The 12,289-nt window shown below is 37.1% G+C and overlaps 1 protein-coding gene across 13 annotated transcripts in view; it reads left to right on the forward strand.

Annotated features, from left to right (window-relative positions):
* Positions 1–1,030: 1,030 nt before the first annotated feature.
* The window catches only part of LOC306879395 (F-actin-monooxygenase mical2b-like), a 63,238-nt gene continuing 51,979 nt past the window's right edge, over positions 1,031–12,289 (forward strand). For all 13 annotated transcript variants that reach the window (XM_079432301.1, XM_079432308.1, XM_079432307.1 and 10 more), the window contains exon 1: positions 1,031–1,136. The gene's annotated coding sequence lies outside the window, so the exon portion shown is untranslated. The remainder of the gene's footprint in view (positions 1,137–12,289) is intronic.

Here is a 12,289-nt window from a genome sequence, read left to right on the forward strand (position 1 = left end):
CTGCCTCAGTCACAGTCACACTGATGGCCCATTAGCAGCTTTAGGGGAGGGCCCTTTGTCTCTCAGGTGAAAATCACTTAATATTCAAGGACATTACCACTCCCTCGCATATTGGCTTTCGATCACAAAACATGTCTTTAAAAATTTAAATCAATATATTGTTTTCTGTGAGCAAATAAACAAGATGATTTTCACATAATTTTGAAGCCAAAAAAATTCTAGGCTACAAGATCCAGTTCTCAAAAGTCTTGTGATCAGTTGTTCTGTATGTGTTTTATGGTCTTATTTCAGTGACTTCAAAATTTTAGTTTTTCACTAACCACGCATAAACTAATGATTTCTCAAAAACACAATCATGTACATGAATGCTGCTAACATATTATTGTAGCCCAGTTTGTGCTGTTTACAGTGTTATTAGACTTTAGCCATTTATATTTTTATAAGCAACTGAAAAAAGCACAAATGTCAGGGCATGTCGAAAGTTCTCCAGGCCCCCAAAAACACCCTCAGACAGATAGATAGATAGACAGATAGACAGACAGTTAGATGATAGACATTTAATGGGCAAACTGCGTGTTATATCCACGCGGTGGCGCCATTGTCTAGTTTGAGTTTCATTATTAGAAGGCGTTCAGCGTCCAATCTTCAGCTAATATCACTGCTAAGAAGAGTTCGTCTTAAACTGTTGAAATAGTTAAAAATATAAATAATAAGCTCACAGATAATGATAGATGTTATCAGTGATTCTGTGGTTTATTGTTCACCTTTGCGTCCTAACATGTGTTATCAAGTATGAAAAAAGCATGAACTATCAGCTGTTATTGTTCCGGAAGTCTACAGGGCGAGTTAAATACCTTATTGTTGGATTATGTCAACAGTAATGTTTTCATATAGAACAGTCTATAAACACTACTACACTTCATTTCGGACTTTAGGTTCTGCCTCCACTTTTAAATGCACAGAGCCAATAGGAAACCCACCTTCACATGTGCTCAAACGTCATGTATAGCCTCCATCTGCGGATGATAGCAGTATATAAAGTGATTGCGGATCTGACACATGCCTGCAGCTCCAGTCACAGATCAACACATGAGCGTCGCTCGATCACCTGCGCCTCCAGTCACACGAGCACAAAAGTAAGTGCCTGCTTATTTCAAATAGTTATTTTGAGTATTTGTAATCCTGTGTTGTGTGAGGAGAATATTTGCTGTATTGAGTTCTAATGACAGGTTGTTTCGGTTCAGCTTCACCTGCTCAACAATATTTTGACTCGGTGTCGCCAAAACATAGGCTATATCGGTCGGAGTCGATAAGTCTGGTTCATTTAATCTGACGAAGCCTAGCCTACAGCTGTCACGCATTTTTATTCTAATTAATTTGAGTAAGCTTGATTAAAATAGTTTAGTTGGGAATCTTTATGTACAGTAGAAGAGGAAGCTATGACTTCTCCTTTTCTATTCAAACATCTGTTTGACCTGTTTTTAAATGCCATTCTTTTCATTGTTATTTAATAATCAAATCAATTGTGATTAAGGGTGCAGTTACACACTTTCAAAATGCTTATAGTATGTCAATTACTGCACACAGAAAGATAGAGATAAAGGTATTTTCACACTTAATATCCTAACATTATAACAACATATCAAACCCACTTTTCAGGGCAAACAAATAAGTTATTTAATAAAATTATTTGGACACTTTCTTGTCAAAATCAGCTTGGGGCCAGTTGGTTTTATTTGCAAATCTAAAATGCGAAGGTCTGAGAAAAGCTCTAGCATCATTTGTTTGCAGATTGTTTCTCCAGTGAACAACCAGACATGTTTAAGTGTGGCTTAAAAAGTCTCCAAAAGTGTCCAAAGTTTTTGGGGTCATGTTGGATGAAATACGTTTTTTCAAAAAAGAAAAAAATGTGCCTTGTTATATCACTCATTTGAGTGAATTTGATCAAATATGACATTTAAAGAGGCTGTATGTATGTTAATTATGTTTATTTTCACTTTATATGTTTATTCATTTGAGCTTTTTTTGGAAGTTCTAAGACTCATCTGAACTTTTTATTGAAAATGCAACTGCTTGTGCGCTTTGTCTCAAGGAGAGAGAGAGATGAATGATTGGTTGTTCTCAGTGCGAGAAAGATAATACCCCCTTTAATGTTTCTTCAAGGAATCAGTGGCTTGTTCAGTAACCTGCTCTTGAACTTGTGTGAAGTTTAGTAGATTTAACACCACTCGATTTTCACACAGTTGTCTTTGTCCAGATCTCAATGAGACCTCTAGAAATATATTCCAGACAGGTAATATTGGGAAACTGGAAATTCACCCTTTGGATATTCAGCACTTTCACCTTTTGGACTTTAAACACACCATTGTTTGCGCTCAACCTGAAGTTTGCTGTCTGGAGATGACAATCAAGCAAAATATTGATGTTTTAACCCATCTAGTCATCTCAGAAAACAAAGAACCATGGCAGAACCATTATTTTTAAGATTGGTGTTTAATATAATACATTATAATGCATTCAAAGTGTCAGTTATGTGTTTTTTGAAAGTAACACATTATTATTTTTCAAAAACAACATAAACATAGTAAACATTAGAATGTATCTCAATTTCTATTATAAGATATTATGCGTATATTTCTGATATCCTATAAATACAGACTTTGAGTAGTTTAACTCTGGTGAAGGTTGGTCTTTAACTAGTTCTGTGAGATTTGTGATGAACAAGGCAGCCACAAAACAGTTTAAGCTTCCTCTGTAGATGAGCAATAACTTCCTGTCTTACAAAACTGAAAACATCTCTTCCCCTCATGAGGACGTGATTCAGATTTCCTAATTATAATATGATTCATTGCAAATTAAATCTGATTTTTTTTTTTTACTATGCAATTATCAAAAGTTCAAACATAAAAATAGTGCAATTAATAATGGCAAAAAGTTATTCCGTTCCGTTATGCAAGTTCCAGCTTCATATTTCTGCAGGCTTACATATTTAATCAGCAAATAATAAAAGTGATATGATTAAATTTGAAATCACTTAAAAATCGAAATCACACTCTTATAACAGATGCATTGAAATCACCTTGACGGAGGTGATACACTCCTGTTTTTACAGTCCATGTAGAATTCAACACACTGCAAGTCTGATAAACATTCATCACATTTTTATTTAAACCAGCTTTCTGTCTGTTTGGCTGGAATTTCCTCAATAACGGTCTGTTCTGTTGACCACTACAGCGCAGTAGTGCAGCATCCCTCTGAAGATATCGTCTGGATCCGACACTGCCAAACGCAGTCTGCCAGTTGTGTGTACTGCACACTATGTACTCTAACACCCTCATTTAGAAGAAGTTAGTCCATGTGTTACTGTTAAATAAGGAATTTCTACTGAGGAGCTTTGCCATGTTGATGTAAGCACAGAAGAATGCTTTTTGGCAGGACATGAAAACGATCAGGTTGTATGTAAATCTGGATGTTGGGCATCTGTTATACTTATAAATTTGTTTTTATACTCTGATCTGTTTAAACGTTGGCCAACGATGTCCCCTTATTTGGTGTGTTCACACAAATGGCAGTTGGTAACCTTTGTTATTACTGTTTTTTATACTTAGCATTAGTGATTTGTAGAGCTGGGGAACTGGGACTCCAACTCGGACTCTGACTGCGATTGAATGAAGTTGGACTTGGATGGACTTGTACTCAAACATGACATGGACATTTTGGAAAACAGACGAATCTGCATCATGTGTAATATGAAAGATAAAAATAAGAGCATAAAATGAATATAAAAAGACATTAATAAACGTCTCCCACACAAATTCAATTGGTTAAAGTAAAAAGTGAAAGTGACGTGACATACGGCCAAGTATGGTGACCCATATTCGGAATTCGTGCTCTGCATTTAACCCATCCAACGTACACATACACAGCAGTGAACACACACACACCGTGAACACACACCCGGAGCAGTGGGCAGCCATTTATGCTTCGGCTAAGGACTAGGACTAGACAAGGTGGACTCAGATCCAACATTAGTGATTTGAACAAACTCCTAAAATGAGTAATTAGTGTGTAAGTAATTCATACAGTTGGATTTGTATGGAAGTCTGTTTCCGCCACTGACAAAAAAACAACAACACTTTTTATATCACAATGCGAGTTTGCATCTCACAATTCTTCCTTTTTTTCTTAGAATTGCATGTATAAAATTTGCAATTGCAAGTCATAAAATCAGAATTGCAAGATTGCAAAAACTCGCAATTGCGGAAAAATAACGTCAGAATTGCGAGATGTAAACTCTTAATACTGACCTTTTTCTCAAGTTTATTGCAAGTTTATATCTCGCAATTCTGACTTTTTTCTCAAAATTGTGTGATATAAATTTGCAATTGAAAGTTATAAAATCACAATTGCAGCATTTAAACTCACAACTGTGAACAATAAAGTCAGAACTGCGAGATATAAACTTACAATTCTGACTTTATTCTCGCAATTCTGACTTTTTTTGCAGTTGTGTTTATATCTCGCAATTCTGACTTTTTTCTCAGAATTGCATGGTATAAATTAGCAATCAATTGCAGGATATAAACTTGCAATTGCGAAAAATAAATTCAGAATTGTGAGATATAAACTTACAATTCTGACTTTTTTCTTGCAATTCCTTTTCTCATAATTGTGATGTAAACTTGAAATTGCAAGAAAAAAGTCAGAATAGTGAGATATAAACTTGCAATTATGATTAAAATGTCATAATTGTGAGATAAAAATGTATAGTTACCCTAGTAACCACTAGCAATTTCCTGGCAACCACCCACAACTTTGTGGTGGCGATTTGCAAGGGCAGAAAATGTTCAAATCTGACTGACGTTAAAACTGTTGGCATGAATTCAGTTTTCTTAGCGTTTCATGAATCATTGAAGACATTCTGTTGCAAGACCTTGCAGTGTTGGATTGAAAGTGCATCTACTGGCAGCGCCGTCTCAGTTTATAATTAGTGGTTTTCAGTAAAGCTTGATTTAAACAGAAGTTTGGCGCTCAGGGAGTTTGTAAACAGTTTCTAAAGTCGGACACACTATACAAGCCGTCATCCTAAAATAAAAGCAACGTTTCTCCATGAGCTCATCATCAACTAGCACAATAAAGCATTTAAATACATCACACTCAACACAATATTTAGGGTCTCCGTGGCAACGGGATGAAAAACATGACATGTAGCACAGACGTCAGACTGGAGCCCTGTTTTAGATTAGACCTGTGAACCTTCCTTTTCCTCTGTTAAAACACCTTTCCATGAGTCCACACTTCCTGTTCTGCAGTTTTGTAAAGGTCGCCCATATGCGAAAGACTCAATTCAAAACTATAATGAAGTTTCATCAATAAGCAGATACATATGTTTGCAGTGGCTTTTAGGAGAGCATGATTTTTGGAAGAACTCACAATTACTTCACTGAAAAACAACATGGTTATAGTGAAGATGAAGGTTATGCTTTTGACTCTATAGAACAGCAAGAAGGATTCACAAAAGCATCAACACTAATATCTGGCTTACTGTATACTGTATACAGTGCCCTCCGTAAGTATTGGAACAGTAAAGACTGCTCTGTTGGCTGTGGAGTCAAGACATTTGCAAATATGATTAAAAGATGAATATGAGGCAAAACTACAGAACGTCACATTTTATTATTAGCCGCTTCAACACATACATGTTTTACCAAATAAAAAGAACAGCACTTTTAGAGTTCATCCCACTCATTGATGTGAGCATAAGTATTGGGACAGTTGAACATAAGGCAGATATAAAAGATTAAAAGCTATTATTTAGTTGCAGATCCCTTGCGCACAATCACAGCAGTGAGTCTGTGACCCATAGACATCACCAGACTCTTGTGTGTCCATAAACACAGTTCCAAAACTCTTCTGGCTCACCTTTGTGCTTTTTTGCAAACTCTAATCTTGCCTTTCTATTTTTGGTGCTGGTCAGAGGTTTGCATCTTGCTGTGTAGCATCTGTAATTCTGTGTCAAAGTCTCCTGAGGACAGTAGATTGTCAGAGCATCACCCCAGCTTTCTGGAAGTTGTTGGTGATTTTACAGACACGTCTTTTAGGGTTCATTTTCACAGCTTTTATGATTTGTCTGTCATCAACTACTGTTGTTTTCTCAGCCGATCAGGTCGTTGTTGGTTGCTGATGTCGCTGGTGGTTTCCAAACTCTTGAATTCTCCATGCCCTTTTTTCTTTTAGCATCCAAATTGCTTGCTTTTCTCTCAAAGTCAGCTCCCTCGTCTTCATCCTGGTTTGTGTGTCATCATCGAATGCAAGATTCAGAATACAGAAGTAATGGATATAACTGATACGACACATTCCCTGCTTTTAATATCTGAAGAATTAATGCAACAGGACACAGCTGATCACTTAGAAAGACCTGTGAGGCAACTGTTCCAATACTTATGCTCACATCAGATAGAGGAGTGAACACTAAAAGTGCTGAACTTCTTAGCTGGTAAAACATGTATGTGTTGAAACGGCTAATAATAAAATGTGACATTCTGTAGTTTTGTCTCATATTCATCTTTTAATCATATTTGTAAATGTCTTGACTCCACAGCCAACAGAGCAATTTTGTCTTTACCGTTCCAATACTTTTGGAGGGCACTGTATCTAGATAAGACTGTCTTTGTCATGCCTATGTCTTCATCATGTCAGTGTTTTCTACAGAAATCTGCTTTAATATTCAAATTTGAAATGTATTTTTTTTTTTTGTATTATGCTTCATTTAGGAGGATAACTTGGTTCCTTTGGTTCCTTGCCACCGTCACCTTAGCTTGCTCAGACAATTAATATTCAGTAATATCATCAATTTAACTGCACTGACACTGGATGAGAACACAATCTCAAATAAACTGAGCAACTAAATTGAGCTGGATAGTGATACTAACTTTACAACAACGATGAAGTGAGTTATTGAATTGTGATGACATTTCAACTGACCTAAGCTGAATAATGACACTATTGTCTTCGGTAAAAAGTATTCTTCGGTATTAAAATTCATGAGATTAGAACATTTACAATGTTATTTTCCTGTTTATTAATGTGAAACTGCTTTGAAATAGTCTGTATTGTGCACTATATAAATAAATGTGACTTGACTGACTTGACAGAACAGAGAATACTGAAGTTGAGTATCACAAAATTGAAATGTACAAAAATGGCTTCATTTCGAAATGCACATAATTTTTGATATTAATGAAAAGCACAATATCATTGAAGTCACCATTAAATCAAAATAGACTATTCTTATTTTGTTTTATTTTATTGCAATGTTTAGGCTACATAATTTATATATATAATTCACGTGCCCTCATAATCTTTGATCCAAAACATTAACATCCTCTCCACCTGCAAAGACATCTCTTCTTTGATGACATGCCACTGTGAGGGCAATACAACCTCACTTCCAGCCAATGACAACAATCCAATCTGTTTGTTTCACTTTGTCACAGTAGAGGAAAAACACAATCACAATTTCTGTTGCATACCAACATTAAAAGGTTTTCTTAAGGCATCTTTGATCTTAAAGAGGTCCTTCAAGGGCATCGGACTGTAAAATTTAATCCCTCATTTACAAAAATGTGCAAAAACATTCACTTCTCTCAATTTAAATTATTGGGACTGCATCAAAGGGATTCTGACACATACTGGTCTCAAGTGAGGAGACCACAGTGGGCTTCAGGTGGCCTGTTACAGGTAGTGAATGATCTGCCATCTGTTTTTCTTTTCTCCTGGAACACAAGGCTTGTCTATTCTGAGCCTGTCTGCTCACATATAAATTCTTCTGCCTCACTATTTCTGCCCTGCTGTAATGCAAGTTGATCCTCAGAGCCCATCACTGGATTCTAATGTCTGCAGAGTCAATGCTTGTCCTGACTGAGGATGTGCGTTTGACTCAGATCATTTATTAGGTGTCAGAATTCAGTGCTGCCTCATGCAGTATGATGATATGATATCCTCCAAACAATCTCAAAGGTCATTGTGATGTCACTCTAAAAATGTGATGCAAACCTTGCTATGAAATCCCTTGAACACTCTTAAAAATATGAGTTATTATAAAAGTTATTATATAATGAGTTATTTATTGGCATCACTGGTTCCACAAAGAACCTGTACCATCCCTGGAACCTTTTCCTTCAACAAAAGGCTCTTTAGATTGTTAAAATGTTCTTAACACTAAATAAATGGTTATTTTAAGAACTGTTTACTGAAAGGTTCTTTGGGGAACAGAAACTGGTTCCTCTATGGCATCGCTGTGAAGACCCCCTTTTGGAACCTTTATTTTTAGGAGTGTTAAGCACAGTGTAAAGGCAAAACTATGGTACAGAGATGCATTCAGAATACAATTCCAATCCAGGCTCATTGGAAAAACTGTGCCTGTAGCAGCATTTCTGCCAAATGCCATTATGTTGCTCCTTGCACGTTTTGCAACAATTTCTAATTAAAATGTCCAGTGAGTGGCAGTAAAAGTGCTTTTAGTTTTATCCAAAACAGATGCATGTGAATCTGGCAACTTTTACTGCGTTGGTTGTTGTACATATCACAGTAATTCAGAATCGAAATGTCTGGTGAGTGGTGCTAAAAGGTTTTCTTTTATGCTTGAATATAGCATACCACCTACACTAGTGGTCTCAATCTCAATTCTACAGAGTTTAGCTTCAACCAGCTCCAAATCTCACCTGCTTGGAAGCATCTAATAATCCCGAAGACCTTGATTAGCTGGATCAGGTGTGTTTGATTAGGGTTGGAGCTAAACTGTGCAGTAATTGAGTTTGAGACCAATGACCTACACTAAACCCTACCCTAAACCTAACTGATAGTGTTAACAAAAGCAAACGTGAGATAAAAATGCATTTGCTGAAGTCTTTGAGTTCTTATATCATGACTCGTCCTTCAGTGCCCCGCACTACAAGGCAATACTGTACCAGGTGTGCTAAAAAGCAAGTTTACTACATTAGAAAAGCCATACCTATATGGAGCTGGCTATGTGATGTAAATGCAAAAATGTATTAGTTTACAAATCATGCACTTTGATAAACTGTATTAAGGTCATAACATACTGTTGTGCAAAAACAATCTTTATTAATTGATTATTCGTTGTGTTTACAATGAGCCTGGGTTGCATAATTCAGTAGTACTTCAATGATAACGCAAAAATGTTTTCGGAATTTTTTCACTTTAATATTATATTAAGTATTTCCCCCCAAAATGATCATTACTGTCATGGTACATTTTTGTTAGTTATATTCACTAACATATTATTTCTCAAAGTGAAAGAATGAGGCTTATTAAGCTATTTGTATAATCATCTCTGCAAATGGTTATTCTCCAGAGTGCTTTGCCAAACTTGCATGAGTGTCCAAAGATAAATTTCCTTCTGGAAAGGGTTAGGCAACCTCTAAGACGGCCTGCAGCTGCTCTGTCTCGCACTCTCACTTCTGTGTGAATTAATGACTTTCTTATGAGACGTTCACTGAGGCCACTTAGATAACACACTGTTTGTACTTCTGTCCAAGATGGCTTCCTTTTGTTTTGGCAGTCTTTCGTGAAGCAGTGTCTTTACTGCAAGTATGAGACACTGGGAGCGTGTTTGCACCGCGGGGAAAGGTTAAGCCCATGAGGGATGCTGGGAAACATTGTTTTCTGAGATTGCCATGCAGCTAACAGGTCTAATGTCTGCTTATCAGATGGGGGTTCCTTCCTGGTTTTCTTTGTATAGGGTGGCAATTAAGTCCGTTACGTTCGGCTCCCAGCTTTCCCTCTGTTTCCTCACTGACATCAGCTTCCTTTTGTTTGGTCTGATAGCTGGAAGCTCTCTACAGCAACAACAGCAAACTGCACGCTTCATTCCTGGGATCTGTTTTTCTTGCGGTCATTTGCTTGCTGGCAGACTGTGTCTTATTGGACTATAAAATCACATACAAAGTTTTAATGTATAAAGGGTGTGGACTGTGACTTAAGTTCATCAAATTGTCTCCAAACATGAAAACTAAATCAGTGTCTCATATATGATTAATAGTCATGATTGTCTTTGAAATATATCTCTGTAAACCCTAAAGGTCTCTGCACACTGAGTCCGAAATTTTCGCATGCGTTTTTTCGCATTCGCAATCTTAAAAATTCGTCACGCACAGAGACCTTGCACACTGAGTCCGATGCGTTTTAATTAATCCGTTGCGAAAAATTCGCAAAACTATACAAAATGTCTTCAAGCAGTGAGGATGATTTTGTTGTCCTCTCTCTTTTTAGAAAAAGAAAAAGGAAATATTGGGTCCATCCAATCCTTCGATTGCGCAGAGAGGAAGGAGAGTTCCACCTCCTTATCAAAGAGCTGCGGGATTATCCCGAGAGATTCAAAGTTTATTTCAGGATGTCAGTGCCTCAGTTTGATACTTTGCTAGCGATACTGAATCCACATATTAAAAAGAAGACCACCAATTTCCATGAACCAATTTATCCTGAACAGAGACTGTCTGAGGTATGGATACACCCACAGACACACACACACACACACACCGAACTGCGGCATTGGAAAGGTGCGCGCCAGGCATAAAAAAAATAGGCTACAGCAGTTCTTTATATTCTGTATCTTTGTATTCCGCAATTTGTTTGTCATAAAGTGCTCTGTGCTGCAAGACGAAGTGTATTAATTTGTCTGACACTATTTTGGATTTTGGCTTTCGCTTGTACGGTGGCTCTGAATTGTCAAAACATCTTCTCAAAGCATCTCAAAATGCTTTATACGGATGAGAAAAACGCAAAAAATCGAACCCGATCCGAATTTTTTTTTGATGGACGACAATTTCGGAAGCAGTGTGCAAACGTGATTGACAAAACGTGAGGTCGTATTTATTTTTCAACGTGGGAAAATTTCGGACGAAAAATTCGGACTCAGTGTGCAAAGGCCTTAATGCTCAAAGTAGTTGGTTGTATTGAGTAAAATAATAAAAAAGTGGTAATTCAGTTATTCTCATTATGTGTTTGAGTCACTGTGCATGATGGGAACTTAGCCTTCCACAAGACAGTTTCTGTGTCCCAATTGACTTATCGGTAAGCCCCTCCCCTCGAAAGCAGACTAGCCAATGGCAGTCGAGTGTCAGTTGCACGGGGAGCAAACTCAGACATCTTTAGGTTTCAGCGCCATAGAGAAACATTGGAAGATGCAAAGCTCGCATCTGTTTTATGGGGTTTACGCTTCAAAAATGGAAAAATTATGTGCCTGGGGTACTTGTAACACTGATTCCAGGTATGCTGAGAGGATGGGAAATATAATTTTATTTTATTACATTTCCTGAATCCAAACAAAACAGAGCAAAATGTCCCTAAGTATTCAACCCCAATATAAATGACGACAAAAACGTTCATTTTCGGGTTGTCATACACTCATTAAGTTACAATTTTCAACTGCTCAAGCAGAACGTTAATGCTATCTTGTGCTTCAGCGAGGTATCTCTGGCTAAAACTGGCTAACGTTAAAGTTAGTGAGTCCATGCTACTGTACAAACCTAAATAGCAGACTGTTCTCGCGTCTTGTACAGTGTAGGTCAAAAACACATAAGCGAAGGTCTACATTTGAGTGCCTCTCCATATTAAACTGGTTAAATGTAAATTAATTTAATCGTACCCTGCGATACATGAATAGTGTTGATCCTGCATGTTGTCATCCGCGGAATATTTAATTCCTATTTGGTGGCCTTCTGTGTCCAAAATTGTGCAAAAACATCGTGGGAGGGGTGCCTACTATTGTTACACACTCAAAAGTCCTTTTTTTATATTGACATAATAGAAAACTTTTATTGTAATTTGTAATAATATTTAAGAATATTACAATATTGTTTTTACAATTAATTTTCACATTCATTCATAACACACAACTTGAAATGCATTAATAGGAAGAAATAGATGGCATCTGAGGCAGAGGTATTACTTTAGGATATATTTAACATCACTGGAATTCCCATCAACACATTAAAGGGCAGACTTGATAGCATTTTAATAAGTGCACTGCCACAATTATTCCCAGTAATGTTTTTTCCCTCTTGTCTGTGCATGCAGGGATATGTGTGCACATTTTACTGGTGTTCTGTGGGTTAGTGCCGTCTGCCCGCAGTGGCCCTTTCCATTCTGTCAGATGGTGAAGTCATGGTATGTAAGTCAGCACAATGCAGATTCAGCTGAAAGAGCAAACGGAGGGACAGTGTGTGCTACCTTCCACTGCTCATTGGAATGCCTCAACAGATGGATC

Source organism: Barbus barbus (genome assembly GCF_936440315.1).
Source record: "Barbus barbus genome assembly, chromosome: 2".
Classification (NCBI taxonomy): domain Eukaryota; kingdom Metazoa; phylum Chordata; class Actinopteri; order Cypriniformes; family Cyprinidae; genus Barbus; species Barbus barbus.